The sequence below is a fragment of the Pleurodeles waltl genome, chromosome 6 (assembly GCF_031143425.1).
Source record: "Pleurodeles waltl isolate 20211129_DDA chromosome 6, aPleWal1.hap1.20221129, whole genome shotgun sequence".
NCBI lineage: Eukaryota > Metazoa > Chordata > Amphibia > Caudata > Salamandridae > Pleurodeles > Pleurodeles waltl.
Window position 1 is genome coordinate 941,191,224 of NC_090445.1, and position 16,300 is coordinate 941,207,523.

Here is a 16,300-nt window from a genome sequence, read left to right on the forward strand (position 1 = left end):
GGCCTGGTCTTGTTGGCTTCACCTTTTACTCAAAAAAATGATCGTCCGTGTTTGTCATACCCATCACATGATTCCACTGCCATATCATTTTATATACTCGTGCTAGAATTATGCAAATTACCTGGTTGTGCCATACATTGGACTGACTGACTGATACTTTTCGAAAATTGGGGCAGTGTGGCTGGTGCAACTAAGTATAATTAGGAGCTATACATAATTTGTATGGTACAAAATGCTTGGTGCTACAAAAATATGTGTCGTTTTAAATTCATCTTCTCAAATTTAAAAATACATTGGCATTTTAAAGCATTATTTACAAGGTATTTGTGTACACACTACCCAACCTTCCAAGTCTTCTTACATCAGTCCAGAACCTAGGACAAACCTTTTCGAACTAGAGTGAGTGTTAGTAGACACATATCCATTGCACTTAAATTCACACCGTTTACTTTCCCACCTATGTCCAGCCATAGTCTGTCACACGTTATTTTTCATTTTCCACAAGTATTTGTAAAACACTTAAATTGAGACATCTATTTTGGGATTCTTGTAGTACTATGTAACACAGCTGAGCCATGTGTCAGTAAACTCAGCATCTTGTTTTTACATAACTGAGAAGAGATAAAATTGTTCGGTTTCTAGGTTGCCTGGTGATGCCCCATGATGCTCCACTCTCTGCTCAGAAACTATGGCATCGGGAAATATTTTGACAGTGACCTCAGCACATAGAAATGCTTTCCCTCCACAGTGATTCACACATTATGCCCTCTTTTCTAAACACAATCACTCTTTAATGCCTCTTGTTCATCTAGTATATTTTACTAAACTCATGATATTGTCTTTGAGTTATGAAAAGCCGTTTGCTGATATTTATAGCCAGACTTGCAAAAATCATCTACGTGAGTCCAAATTTCATTTTCAGACTGATTTTTGTAATTAAATTTTTATTACTGAATTAAGACTTTAACAGACAGATGCAGCGTACATAATCAATGCGTTGTGTTACCTTGTATGTGACATAAAACACCCTGCCACTTCCTAAAATGGTGCTCAGTAGATAATGTAGCTTACAGCATGCACACAGATCTTTGAGATTGATTTACACTTAGTTAGAAAAGTATCAAACTAGCTGGTTGCTGTCTAAAGGTCTCAGATCGTGAAGCACAATATTTCTACGTGGGCCCTACGTGCTATCCTAATCTTCTTAAATCCCACCTTGAACTATTATTATGTAGTTTTGGAAACACATTTGCTCTTCTGCTTAAAGATCATCTCTATTTTGAACCTTCAGTTGGTACATGTAGATGTCATATTTCTTCCACCTGAGAACACAGTCTTCAATTCTTAGAACCTAGAAAATAATGTAAGGCCAAGTTCTCAAACCGTTTTTCTTTCATGTGTTTTTTATGTTGCTCTGGGGATCCATTGAGCCACACCTAAGAAACTCTCAGACAGCGCTTTATGATTTCTAGCGCTTTTGGCAGATAGGCCAGTCTCCTTTTATCACACTGTTTATCACCAGGCCTGGCGGGTCTCCTGGAGTTTCCCTCTGTGAATTCTGCAGAGTTACCTAAAATCTCGGTGAGATTGCACAGAGCTCCACGAATGGCACCACATGGCGTGCCAGAGGGCGCTACTTCTTCCTGCAGCTCGTGTAGATTTTCTACTTGACCAGCAGCTTTCTGAACGTGAGCAGCAGCTCTCTCAGCATCAGTGGTAGCGGCTCGCCACAACCGCCCACACTGAGAAATCTGTCGCCAACATATCATGGGCAAGCTGTGTGTGAGAAGAAACTTCACCACGTGCCGGTTGGCAAAGTTTTTCTGGAACTCCAGCAGAGTGTGCAGTGGGCAAAACTCTGCAAACTCCGCTGGAGGAGGGAGTTTACACCCACTCCTTTTTATAACTTAGATCAAGCATGTCCACAGTCAGTTCAGAAGAGCTGGAGCCCTGCCAGATTTTCAGCATATCCTCATTAGATAAATGTGCATACAAAAGGCCTAAGTTGAAAATCTGATGTGTCTGCTGCCCATGTGGGCCATTGACTTTATAGCTGCTTCACAGAAAATAAAGCTTCTAAATTCATTATCTGCCAGGGGCCTCGTGCTTAATTTGAGCCAGTAGTTGCCGGTATGGGCCTCTGACACTCATTTGTGGGGACCAGCACTTATTTTTCCTCATCAGTTATTGACACCATGAGGGGAAAACACACAAAGTAAAAAGAAGGAAGAAGAGAACGGCATAAAACCCAGCACAAAGAGAGGAAGCAGGGACCAGCAAGGGTGAGATAAAGGGGCAGTTGTATTTGGTAGTGGATTAAAGAGATTTCCAGTCTATGCACCAGGGCTGCATAGACTGGAAATGAGGTGGATTCCAGTCTATGCAGCCCTGGTGCTCAGTGCGCTGATTTTTAATAGCGCCACCGGAGCACAGCTATGGGCACTGGCTCCCATTGTTTTAGAAATGAAACACTGCAGAGTCCAGTGCCACACATTGTGAATAGATGTTACCAGAGGCTATGAAACACATGAACTTGTCATCACATAACATATTACACAAATGCATACATTACTTCAAAAACAGGAAACTGCAGCTGTTTCTTTCTCTAGCCATCAAACTTGAAATTCCACACAAACGGACTAACAAAAATAATATTTGTGGATTCGTGATGTTCAGCTCAACTACTACCATTTTGAAGTATGCGTAAGATGATTTGCAATACATGGAAACCTGCAATCCTTGTATTTTGTTATGCACCTAGTCACCTTTAGTAAAGCAATGACATAGCTGCTCACTGTAATAACTTATTGTAGTTGGGTTCTGAGGTCCCTGAGCATGATTAAAGCTGCAGTTTAAAAAACGAAAAGGAAACCTGGTGTTTCCTTCTGGTTTTTTTCTAGATAAAGAGTGATAAGCCGAAAGGAGATATTTTATGCAACATTTATTTTTGCACACTTTAGATAATTATAGGAAAGACAGAATCTCTCTGCATGTCTATACTTTCTGAGATACACCATTTTTAATCTGACTTGTATTAACCTTATTATAATATTTTTTTACAGGAAATATCAAACTGCCTTTTGGTGTGTTCAATTTTACACGAGAGATTATACTATTGTTCTTCGTGTTTGCAAATGTTCTATCTGTTTCACAAGAAAAAAATCACCACGCTAAGGATTTGAGAGGTTTATGTGAAAGGCAATGATGTGGTCATGCACTATAAGGATGTGAGGATATAAAGGATAAATAGCCCCTGCTGTACCTTATAAGGATAGTGCAGGTCACCTCGGAGTTCCATCGCTTTAAAAAGGAACTTAGCTGTCAGACAACCATATGACTGCCAGATGGTTTCCATCATTCCCACAGCACTCTAGAATGGAAATGTTACATTCATTTGCTTCATCTTGAATGCACTGTGCATTAGATGATCACGCTGAGGCTCAAGAGCAAAGTTAGTTCCTGTCATAGGATTTTGCAAAACAATAAAAACAAAAAATCCTGACTGACTTCAAAGGTAAAACAAAAAAGTGCAAAAGGAGCTGGGATTTCAAATGTGAGCACTACAAGAAAGAAGGAATTTGAGTCTAAGTAGGGAGGCCCGCGAGGAGGTATATGGGACTGATGGAGGTATATTGAAGATATGCTACTGACACATTGGTAGAAGCGGGTTTATTACAAGAAAAGGAGGGGAGGAGTGAATATGAAAACAGCAACCTGTAACTGTTTAATCTGCTAAAGAATGTAACAACATGCTGGGCCTTAAGCAGACTTAAACGCTGTAGTAGAAAGTCGTGATAACCAGAGTATGTTGCAAAATATACCAATCATTATTTAATTCAGAAAAACAATCTGAACAGCAAAAAGCAATTTTCAAGGTTCATGTCACAGAACGTGACATTTCAACCGCTATAGCCATTAATGCCATTAAATGATTGTCAAGAGTGAAGAAGGATGGGAAGGACTAAATGGAGAGGAAGCGCTTGCATGAGGAAAGGCAATAGGGAAGCAATGAGTTTCTATTTAAGCTGGTAAAGATTGAGAGAATGAGACAGCACCCTTGCCTGGCCAGATGGAGAACACTTAGATATAGTGCTGCTGAATATTAAGTTCTTAGAAAAGAAAGGCACGTAGATCCCAGAGTCCTAAATTGTTAGGTGTCAAGTTCAAGACCCCCGAATCCTTCTCCCTTCTCTCCTTGTATGTAAAACCTACTAGTAGCCTTCTCTTTTCGGGCTGCCTTCAATCTGCGGTAGCTAGTCTACCAATAGAAGAGATTTGACTTTTTGGTGTTGGGTTGGCCCGTGGTTGGATAAGGAGGTGGGGTGTCCCGTCTTTCATTCTCTCATTGACAGCCTTGTTGCAACATTCTCACCCATTTGAGATGAAATGCTTAGGGTACACTTACAAGTAACTGCTGTGGAGTATGTAAGCCCTCTGAGATCCAATTAGACAGTTCTCTGAAGCACTCTCTACACTCTCACAGTCACCGAGGAGATTTGTTTGAATGTATGTGTTTGAATGTATTTATTTTATCCTCCATTCATTTGAAAAGTTGTGTGCTTGCTCCACGGCTAGTATTATAAGGCCCTATGTTGGCCTTACATGTCACTTGTCATCAATAGTTAATCATGTCTGGTAATGTCTTCCTAAGAAGTTGAACATTTCACAAGCCAAATCCTTCCTTGAATTATAGCTTATGTCTGATCTTGTTATAGTTTCATATTAAAAATGACAATCCAATGGATCAGTAGCATACGTACCTCCTTGAACAGCCTGCAGCTGTAGCCAGTGCTGCAGAAACTGTGGACAGCACATGGTTTAGGAAGCTAAAGTTGGGCCCACAAGTAGACTGGCTGTCACCTTCCTATGACTTTAATGCATTGGAACCTATGTTGTGGGATTCCCTTCCAGGTTGTGGCTACCACATACAATGGTCATACGAAGAATTATATAGAGCGTTCTTTACAGCTAACTTGTGAAGTGCATTTGAATGAAACGTTAATACCTTTGAATAGGTAAATTGCACAGACAGGTAATTAGAGTTCCTCATTGTCTCTGTAATATTGATTCCACGGTTAACACTTCCAGCTAAAACTGCCTTTACTAAACAGTTTTAAGTTGATTCTTGTAACACATATAAAACGTATAAACGAAAAGAACTAATCATTTTGTCGTCATTTTACGGATAAAAACCCAAAAAGTTGAGTTTATGTTTTGAGAATGAAAGTGATCAATCAGTACATACCTTTATTACCACATTAAAATAATTTATAAAAATCAATTAATGCACTTGAGTAGCATTTTATAATGAGTAAAATATCCTAATGGCTTGATTGTTTAGTAAATTAGTTTTGTTTAGTGTTGGTCAGCTCCATAAAATTGCATTTTGCTTTCATTATCTAAAATCGTTTCTGGTATATATTATTTGTCTACCAATTAAATCTTAAAATGAAATTGTTACTGAAAAGTGTAATGACCTTAAAGGAAGCTTGGGATTTTAATTGACATAAACTTCCCACTAGATTCACTTAACATGATAGTTATTGATTGGAATGTTTTGCATAGCTGTACAGATATAAAAATTATAATTTAATCAATTTAATTTCCTAATTAAATGCAACATTTCAATAAAATTCTATTTTCCTGTGCTAAAAGCTTTTCAATGGGTGACAGCATGCATACTGAATTACACTTTGTAAAGAATGGGATACCAGTTTATATTGTATATGACATGAAATAGAAGATGAACTAGACTGACTAACAAAAGACATTGAGAGCGAGCGTAATGGCTGCAGGAAGCTTTCCCGTTTTTTCTCTGTTCTGAAACGCATATTTTATTATTGTGCTCATACTTATTTGTTTCATAGGTCAAATTATTGAAATGACGTTTTGACTATGTCTGCTTGGGGCTAGTATTAATGCAAGACAGTTTACAGCCAATGCGGAGATTACTTTAGGTTGAAGCTCTGCGGATCTTGCCAGCACTCATTTAATAAAAGGCACATAGAGGTCGATTCGTAAAGATTTTGCTGTGAATTCTCTTGTGGTACTCTTGAATTCCAGGAGTGTGACCAGAGTAATCCAGGAATATTCCTGGTTTACCCCTAACATTTAGGAGTAACCCATGAGTGCTACGTGTTCTACATAGGAGTTGTAAGCACTATACGAATGGTGCAATACATCAGTAAGGCTCAACTACTCATTCTCTCTGAATCAGACCCATGAATATATTTCCTCTTGCAGAACGATGACATACATTATACGGGTTTCCACAACTGTCACTATGCAATGACACACCAAAGTCTGATACGATGCTATGATTGCTTATCAAATATGAATGTACATATTTTTTAAACCTGTGTGTTAGAAATGGGGTTTCTGGTTGGCTAGGGTATGCACCTACGCCAGGCAGAACCCACCCACTCTAGTCAGGGCAGGGGACTTACCCAACAAAGATAACCCCTGCTTTACCCCCTTAATAGCTTGGCATGAGCAGTCAGGCCTATCATGGAGGCAATGTGTAAAGCGTTTGCACAACACACACAACACACTTGATGCACTATCCCCACTGCAAAGGAAATACAACACCAAGTTAGATAAAAATAGACTGTATTGTACACAACATCATTAAACTAAACACAACATGTCAGTAATACCCTGCTACCCAAGCAGTTGTCAGAACATTACAGAGTACTATTACTCTGCGAAAGCCAGCAGTAGTCACATAAAAAACATAGGTCACTGATTATTCGGCAGCATACGCAGTAGTCAGGAAAACATTACTAAAATAATGCATGTAATAAAATCATCATAAATGCCCATAAAAAGGAACATCAGAAAACACATGGCAAGTCATGAGAACATATCATCATAAATGCATACGTCATAATGAACACGTTATCACCAATGCTCCTGTCCTAGTAAACCTATGTGACCCCAAAATGCTAGGACATTGTCATAAATGTACTATAGAAGAAACATCATCAGAAATGCGCATGGCAGGACAAACACACCAGCAGGGAGGTCCCAAACCCATCATGAAACACGTTAGATAGCGGGAAGTTTCCACTCCATCATGAACCACGTTCGATGAAGCATAACTACTGGCACGTATCCTAAATCTCCCCCTGCCAGGTAGGTGTACTGCAGGCAGAGGGGCTATGATTCCTTCCCCCACTTTCCTGCACAAAGGATCGTAGCACCTCTCTAATCAACCGGAGGGGCATGTGATTCCTCCCTAGCCTGCTGGGAGGCCTCCCTGGGTCTCCCGTGCCGGGCCCAACACCAGCCAAGTCAGAGGCAGCCGCCCGTGTGTCTCTCGCCTCCCCTTCTCTCAGCCCAGGAAGACCATTCAAAATGCAGATGCACCTCTGTGACACCTCCGCCCTCCCTGTGTACAGGCTGTCTCAAGAGTATGCAGCAGTCACTCTGCCCCGGACGTGGATTAGAGTCAAGGTGCAAAACACCAAAGTCAAAAGCACAGAGAAATGCTCACTTTCTAGATGTGGCATTTCTTAAATGGTAATACAAAATCCACCTACACCAGGAAGCAACATTTCTCACTACCATTACAACCATACCAAACATGCCTACGCTATCCCTCATAAATCAGACAGAACCTCCTGGTCACAAGGCAGGGCTGCAGGCCCACTAGTAGCATTTAATTTACAGGCCCTGGGAATAAGGATAACTAGGGACATACAGGTAAATTAAATGTGCCAATTAGTTGTAAGCCAATCATACCAACTTTAGAAGGGAGAGCACCTGCACTTTAGCACTGATCAGCACTGATAAAGTGCTCAGAGCCCCAGAGCCAACAGCGAGAGGTCAGAAAAAATAGGAGGAAGAAGGCAAAAACTTTGGGGGTGACCCTGCAAAAAGGGCGAGGTCCAACACCGTGCATTTTCCATAATGACAGCAGTAGTTTGGGGTTCGGTACTTAAAACCTGCAAGGTAAAAGAGAAATGCACTCCTCTTGTTTATGCCTCAGTTTGAAAGTAAATCTATGGCTTTTGTTTTAAGAATTCTAAGAGAATGTCTTGAGTAATGCAGGAAAGCTATGCAAGTTACAGATAGCCCACTCAAATGCATAACCACTTACAGTTAGGAAAATAATTTATTTAGGGATTTTTGTAAAGTGCTACTCTTTATCTTTGGATTAATTCAGAGTGCTGTAGGGACATAGCCCGAATTTATAAATGGGAAGAGGAGATGCAAGAGACCAGTTAGATGCTTACTGACCATGCCCATACCGCACAGTCTTCCAATGGTAGTTCCGCCTAAAGGGCAGAGGAGTGTTGTCGCGCCTGCTGAGAGTGCAGCAGGTAAACAGAGTAATAAAATGGGCATTGGCATTTTATTATTCTGTGCTGCCGGCCCGTGCTGTTATAGCGCATGTGTGTGGGTAAGGGTGAGGCTGTTTACTGCAGATACTATGATTATTGGTGCCAGTGCTCAATGTATATTTCGGATTGACCAACTGTTGTGAGACAGCCAGCTCGACATGTGCACTTCAGACCGTACAATCCCAGCTCTGCGATACAGTTTGGGGATTGCAGGCACAGGCCCCTCACCTCCAAATGAGCAGTAGGTTAATGTGCTCCAAAACATCCTGGAGCTGCGCTCATGCTGAAGACTGCATTAGAGGAGCTCCAGGATTTGTTGTTACCACCTTGAAGGAAGTCAACCACCTTTCTTCCCTTTCCTGCTCATCATCACCCTGGGAGAGAAAACACACCAGACACCAGCAGCACCTTGGTGAGTTTTTTGGCATCGTACCGCACCGCACCCCACACATTTTTCATATTACCAGCCAACCCTGCAAGTATTCACAGTTAACAGGTGCCATGATCGGACTTTCTCAAATAGTCATAGGTTCATAAGTTTTGTCTGGTTGTTCTGTACGCATGTTCCATCACAACATGTGTTATGAGCCTTATAGTTTCTCACCCAATCCCCAGCTACTGCTCTCTGTGACTGACATCTATCGTCCCATTCCCCCCCCCACCCAAGACAGCCTGAGTATATAAAAGCTCACAGAACTCAAAGAAAAAGAGCAAAAGTGTCTGAGTTGCCCCTGGTTCAGATTGTGATTCCAAATGAAGCCTCTCAAATCCCAAGTAGCATTTGGATACAGAAGTATGCCACCACTCTCCATTTGATCCACGAATAAAAGATGATATGGTCAGGACGTGACATCCTTTCATAGATGCAGACTTACAGAATGCCTTCAAAAGTTCCTATGGTTTCACAAGAGTCAATTCACTTGTCTTCTGAGGCCACAACCGGGTACTGCAGTGAGAAAGACTAATCTGAGGCCTTACTATGAGACAAGACAACACAACCACCATTTAGATGAATTATGGGCACCATCACTGACACCTTCTCTTGTGCCTTATGGCCCCTTCAACCACACTTGTTTTTGTTTTTGCAGTGTGATTAAAGGCCCTTTTCTTGGTTTTAATGGTTGAGAGCGGGGCACCTAGCCTGACCTTGACACAGGAGAATGCTGTCCTTCAATTTATCACAGCATCCGTAGTGTAAAAGGTAACTTGATGAAAACAGTCAGTTTAGGACTCAACTAGTACCTAGAACATTAATCTTGAGGTGTTATTAATTTTCTATCCTAAAAGTAGTTGTGACTACAGTTACCCATATGGATTTTGAAGTGTTCTTGTATATGCCCCTAAATTTGATCTGTAACACAGGTAACCCTCAGGTTTTTCTAAATATAAAATCGTGAATCGAATTGCTCATTTCTTTGGTATCACCTGCTGGACAGTGAGCCTGATTTATTACCTGAATAGCAGGTAGGAATTGAGCTGAATAGGTGATTGCTTTATGGGCTGCAATAATCTACACACAATGCCATAACAACCATGAGGATTTTTAGGCTGAGCCTTCCAGACAGGGCTAGCTGTCTCATTGTGAAAGCCATATTGTGGGCATACCAAGAACATACAGGAGCTTGCAGCCCACCAATCATTTACCATTGGTTGGCTTTTCCTGTCATACCCATTTCATTGTGTGAATCCTATGTTTGTCCCTCCCAAGATAAATAGCCTCTTTACCACCTGTTGGCTGGCCTCTATTATCCCTCTGCTCACTTTTAGGGAACTCCTGTTTTCTTTTTGTTTAAGAAATCCAGGAGAGTGTGTATGTTTTCCAGCTAACTCCCTTGTGTGCCTTTCTACCCCTTCGCTTTCTCTGCCCAGGTGCTTCAGTTCCCCCTCTCCCGTTCATATTGCTGTCTCTCACCCATGTGCTTCTACCTCCACTGCACTCAATGTGGCTCTCTTTTGCCCATGTTATCTCCTCCTTGTTGCTTCTACCCTTCCCACCTCCAGTGTTTCTTCTCCCACTTCCTGCTTTGTTGCTTTTCCCCCACTCCAGCAACCCGGTCACCCCTTACTTTTTTGCTTTCATAGAACATTTTTTTTAACTGTATTGATCCATTTTCGATCGTGGCTAAAAACATTAGCAAATATAATAGGTCTTGTAGGCGAGACCTATCAGCTTTGCCAATGCTTGTTTAGACTAGTCAATGAAAAAATATTAACAGAGGTCAGGCCACTAAATGGAACATGGACATGACTTCAGAGCTCGGCTGGAAATGATAAATAAAATCACTAATTATTTTTAAGCAAGTGCCACATAAATTAGTTGCACTGCATACTGCAAAATATAATATTCATTATAATAAGAAGAAACGCTCTATGTTGTTTATTCTCCTAGCTGCACTGTGTACTATGGCATTCCAAAATGTTATTTTCAAGAACATGGTTGCAGAAAGGGGATGCAGACTACACTTTTCAGTTGAATTACCCAAAACTGAAATTTCTGAGGAGAAAGATATTTCCATTTTCGTAAATTAAATAGATGTGTCGGTCATAGAATATCCAGTGTTGCCAAATTGACTCTCATCACATCTGACATATTCAGACATGCCTTAGTGTTAGCCATGAATTTTGACAGCACCTGGCATAGCTGGACTTGTGTGTTTTACATCAGTGGTTCCCAACCTGTGGTCCTGGGAACTCTGGGGGTCTGCAAAGCCTCTTCAGGGGGTCCTTGACTGCTTAGAAAATTACACAATGTTAACAGATTTCAGTAATGACTCAGTAGGGGGTCCCCGGCTTCCAATAATGATTCAGTGGGGGTCCTGAGAATCTAGTAATGATAAAGTGAGGGTCCACAGATGCCAAAAGGTTGGGAACCACTGTTTTACATCATAGCATGAGCTCCTAAATTGCAGCACGCTAAGGGCCATATGTACGAACACTTTTTCCCATAGACACAGAATGGGTAAAAACCTTTGCTACATCTGGCCCTAAGTGTTGACAAAATAGGACTGCCAGCTTGCGTCACTAACGATATAAGGCTTTTTGACAGATATGCTCCTGAATCTCAAAACTGGATTCACACATTTCAGGGGTACAAACTGAACGCCTGAAATGTGCAGTTACGGTTTCTGTGGCCATAGGTCCTCATTTATGATCATGGCTTGCGAGCGGTCAGATGGTCTGGCAGCGAGTGCAACATTTGTATATGTATTTTTGGCTCAGCCCTCCAAGCATACCAAATACGTGTGCACACCACCCCCACCCCCCCCTTTCTGCTGTAGGAGCCAGGTGGGTATGGTTGCAGGGTCTATTGATGTCACCAGGCCCTGTCTCAATACCATCACCACTCATAGGAGCAGTGCTGACCAATGCTTTAGGGCTTGAACAAGGTATAGAAAGTGCAAAATAAATATCAATACAATGTAACAGCCCGAACGCACTCATACATGTCAATGTGTGGTTGCGAAATCAACAGAATCCTTCTACGAACAGCCCCTAATATCAGAGAGAACAACATCCCTTGAGAAACTTAACCCACACGCATCTACCACAAATAGAAGCGTAACAGAATGATCTGTGTAAACCCAAGGGATTGTCCACTCCCCAAAATTACTTTACACAAACCTAAACGACCTGCTATTTGGAGAAATCATATTACTCTCATCAGGAGCCCATATTTAAAAAACAAGTACAAAGCCAAACAATCTCAATAATGTTTCCATATTTAAGCAGACAAATAGACAGACTGCAGCAACAGCCAAACGGAACAACCTATATGACTCAATAAATTGTATCAACAGCCCAGAGGTAACCAACTATAAAGTATTCTTTTCTACTCTTTATATAGCTGCAGTCTTCATTTCATCCTGTCTCAATATTCCAAAAACCTTGCATGAAAATGAACCTGATTTATAGCTATGGATTTCCTCTCTCCCACCTTTATATTTGAATCGTACTTTCCTTACACTCCCTCCTCCGCCTACCTTAGAACTTTTCAATGGTGCAGGCCGTCACTTGCCTCCCACCCTCACGCCCTACTTTACTTAAGTAAACTATGAATAGCCCCTCCTTACAAGTCATAAAGGGGGTTATTCTAACTTTGGAGGACTGTTAATCCGTCCCAAAAGTGACGGTAAAGTGACGGATATACCACCAGCCGTATTACGAGTTCCATAGGATATAATGGACTCGTAATACGGCTGGTGGTAAATCCGTCACTTTTCCGTCACTTTTGGGACGGATTAACACCTCCTCCAAAGTTAGAATAACCCCCAAAGTCTTCTTCTCACTAACCATTCCTGCATTACCTGTTTTTTTTCTAATCTCTTTACTCACCTCTCTCCTGTAATTCACAATTACCCGTTCTGTATAACCTGTCCTTGCAATCTTACAACATATAAACTCCTCCACCATAAGTACTTATCCCATTTTTTGCCATCTGCATGAACTCTTATAATTACACCTATCAACTTAATTCAGCACTGGAAGCTCGAGGAAATGCTCCTGTTTCCTCCGAGCGCAAGATAATCTCAACACATTTACAGCAATAGTTAATAATCACTAGAATAACCTTGCGTTATGGAGTAGCGTGCTACCCAACATAAAGTGCTGCAACATCTCTTCAGTGGTAGTTAGTGCTATATAAATGCAATTACAAAATAATCCTGTACATGACATTCATTCATAGTAGCATCCCTGAATCGGGTGGAAGTCTAAATCTTCACTCCATCTCTTATGAGTGGCGGAATAAGGGGTATGCAATGCATATGGAATATATCTGTCCTCTGTGTGTATCGAGCTGTCCCTCCCTGTAGCTCTGCGCGACTGCCCTAGAGCAACAGAGTTGTGCCAGGTGCAGAATCCAGCATAGGTGCCTGTGAATGGGGGTGCCCTTGAATCGCACTTGCAAGGCCTCCTGGCACCACAGAGCACACTTTGCACAAGGACAGGGTGCACGCCTGAAAGCCAGTTTGCACACAAACTTCTCCTTTGGTGAATGTGTAGACTTTCTCTATGTGAGCCAAGTCTACAAAGTGCACCTTTTTGAGATATGTGCTAACTCAGAACAGGAATAGTGTTTGGTGAGCCAGGCCCTATGCATGTTTCACTATATTATATTACCTAATTATTTTTCAGCACTCTGCAGAAGTCCTTTTCCAAAAAAGTGCAAAATATTTCAAGCACATCATGGAGTGGGAATCTCCTTAAATCTTTCTCTTAAATGTGTACGGTCCAGCAGGTTTGCTCGTTTCTCACAGGTGTTAGTATAGCGTCTGGCTTGTGTTTGTTGCCTTTTCTACATTACAAACACGATAGCAGAGCCCCCTGCTCACCCCCCCGTGCTTTCACTTCTTCTCTTTGGCAATGCGATAAAAGGCCCCATTTTACTGAAATTTTAATCATGTAGGCCTGCAAGGTAAAATTAAATTTCGCCAATCTAACAGGACAATCCGTTAATACTGCCCTTTATGGGATTTCATCAAAATGAAAGGACATAATTCTTCCATTACTCAAACCAAACCTTTCTTTCGCAGGTGCCAAAAGGCCACAGATCCCTCATGTTAGCCTTCAACATTCGAAAAAACTAAACAAAATACAGAACCTAAAACGTTATTTTCTTTGGTTGCTTCGAGAGAACTGAATGTTAAAAAAGGGAAACCTCGCCCATGGTTATGTGAAACCAGTCAGCGGGGTGATCAGTGTTGCTTCCCAAGAGCAGCTTCTGTCTTCTCCCTCACTTTGACTTGGACACTGCTGACCCCACCACCTGCCCAGTTTTAACTAAGAATGCACAGATAATTTGTAGTTCCTCTGGGACTGTGTCCTTGCAAAAGGCCCTTTAAATCCCGCCAACCTTTGTTCCTTTTCGCAGCGGTGGAGGGAAAGCTGTCTTGTTATGCTGCAGTTCATCTTTGTTATGGTAATTTAGAAATTTAACAGGTTTATTAATCCCGCAGAATTTATTATAGTCAAACATGAGATATTATTAAGTTGCTATTGTAAAAAGCATTTAGCCTCCCTGTCGTAGTGACTTGTACCCTGCATTGGCAGACATAGAAACATCCATTTTGTTTCCTAATTAGAAAGGATGCAATCAGGAGCTATGACAGAGTTCAGCTCCTCAATGTACAGCCTGCCAGGTTCTATAGTGCAGGCTTTATAAAATTCGCTTTAATTCAGGAGCAGAATATCATTAACTTTGTAAGTGGATGAATACAATGGACAAGCAATTTAATTAACTTCTAACATTGGATGTTGGACGGGAGACAAAATGAAATTATGCACATATTTCTCATGCAGGCAGTCAACCTTGAAAGGGACTTGATTGTGATGGGTCAGACAGGGGGACAACTTTGTCCAATTATTTCATGTTTAGCCCTGCTATATGAAATTTAAAATTCAGTACTTTGTAAATCAATCATCTTTCATTTTGCGACAGTCACAAAGATTCTCGAAGATGTCGAACGACCCACTTTAACTGTGATATGCTAAATACAGCCTTCTACCGCATGACACTCCTCCTCTGCTCAGCTGACCTGAAATATGTAAAATGAAATGGGCAGTAATGTTTGCTCATCAAAAGCCGTGAGCCCATTATTGAGGAATAAGTTGTAAGTAGACCATCTGTGTTCATATGTAGAATCTTTTTAACGTTGAGTACAGCTGAAAGGGGATACAGCCATGTGAATACCTTCAGCAGAACACAAAGCACCTGTATATGGGAATACTCATTCTACTTCTTTGTGCATAAACAGTCCTTTCATTTTAGTTGATCACTTCACTCCAGATGTTGTACATGCACCCCAACTCCCCATCACTCCCCCTTCCATCTCTCAAACAAATAAAAGGTGTGCCATCCTCATACGGTGAAGCATTATGACCTTGAACAATGAGCCGAAGGTAATGCTGCTACAGTATGCATAAGGAGAAACCACAGCAAGACACACAAATCATGGGCTCTTAAACCATGGTTAGCTGCCTATGTAGACCCAGTCATTAAATGCTGGTGGTAAGCCGCCCCGGAGACAACGAGCACTACTGCCAGGTGCTTGAAATTTAAAGTACACAAGAAAGTACGGGGTTCTCTAAAGAGGGCGTCGCGGGTACCAGCGTAGCCCTAAGTTGTACGTGTTCCTATTTAGAAGGGTAATGTCAGTGAAATGTCAGTAAGTAACTGCAGAGTGCATGCGCGGGGAGAGACATCGGGGGGAGTTCCTTTTACGGACTAGGTGGTCTCACACACTATATAGTGTCATGCTTCATCATTTGACCACCTAGACCCACCCAGGTAGGACAGTGCCACCTGGGCGGACTCAACCTCACTGTTAAAGGAACAGGAGGGAGTGCGTAAATAAACTTGTTTCTGGAAAGATCGGGATCCAGCTAATCTAGTGAAAAAATTAAAAACACCTAAGCAGACACCTGTGAGGAGTGACAAATTTAATGGTGGTGTCTGATTGGTGTAGTTAAAACAGGGGTTGGGACACCTCTGTGAGGATAAGGACTCACAGGGTCACCTAACTAATAGCCAACATGTTTCTGCCCTCAGAAGTGAGCCAATAGAGGTCTCGGGGCATTCGTCAGGGCCTAGGATCCCTACGTCTCACGTTGGAGGAAGTTTACTCTATGTGAAGGTCAAAGAGTGTGAAGTAAAAGGTCTACCTTACCCAAGGAATTACCTTGAGGCGGCCCTTTCATAGAGGCTACTAGCCTGTGGTATCCAGGAGGGGGAGTGTCCCCTTATAGCTTGAAATTTAAAAACAACCAATTCAGGGATAGACCTATACAAATCTGTAAGGGCACATCTCCAGGGCCTGAGGAACTCAAGGAAATCTGGATACACCTTGTAACAAGTATTGCCTATTGTCCATGAGGCCCAGGAACTGGGTACCACTAAAAGTTAATTGAAAAGCAAGATCCTCTTTCTTAGGTATTCACTCTCAGCAAAGGTTAGTCAT

At 41.6% G+C, this 16,300-nt stretch overlaps 1 protein-coding gene across 2 annotated transcripts in view; it reads left to right on the forward strand.

Annotated features, from left to right (window-relative positions):
• Positions 1-16,300, forward strand: part of INPP5A (inositol polyphosphate-5-phosphatase A) — a 1,526,322-nt gene that overhangs the window by 783,872 nt on the left and 726,150 nt on the right. The window lies entirely within an intron of this gene.